Source organism: Sesamum indicum, unplaced genomic scaffold, assembly GCF_000512975.1.
Source record: "Sesamum indicum cultivar Zhongzhi No. 13 unplaced genomic scaffold, S_indicum_v1.0 scaffold00185, whole genome shotgun sequence".
In the NCBI taxonomy this organism is placed as follows: Eukaryota; Viridiplantae; Streptophyta; class Magnoliopsida; order Lamiales; family Pedaliaceae; genus Sesamum; species Sesamum indicum.
The window spans coordinates 173,447-173,745 of record NW_011628081.1 but is presented as its reverse complement, the minus strand read 5'-3'; positions in this window follow the sequence as shown (position 1 = coordinate 173,745).

The following is a 299-nucleotide window of genomic DNA, read 5'->3' as shown; positions in this document are numbered from 1 at the left end:
GTACTAGAACAACAAAGTATATGCAAATGGAAACAAATTAAATATAACCAAACCTTCCGTCAACCAAATAAACCAAATATTGCATTGCCAGCATATGCTAATATGGTTTTTTAATTTCATGATGGTGATAAGAGTGTTGTAGTGGTGATGTTGATAGTAAGGTGCTCTTCAAGTATTGGTCAGACAATGGAGGATACATTCCAGAGAAACTGGACATCAACTTGGTTTATGTTTGAGTTGCTTACTTCAAATACAAAATGTTATAGCATAAAACAGAACTCTGAATAATAAAAAACAAT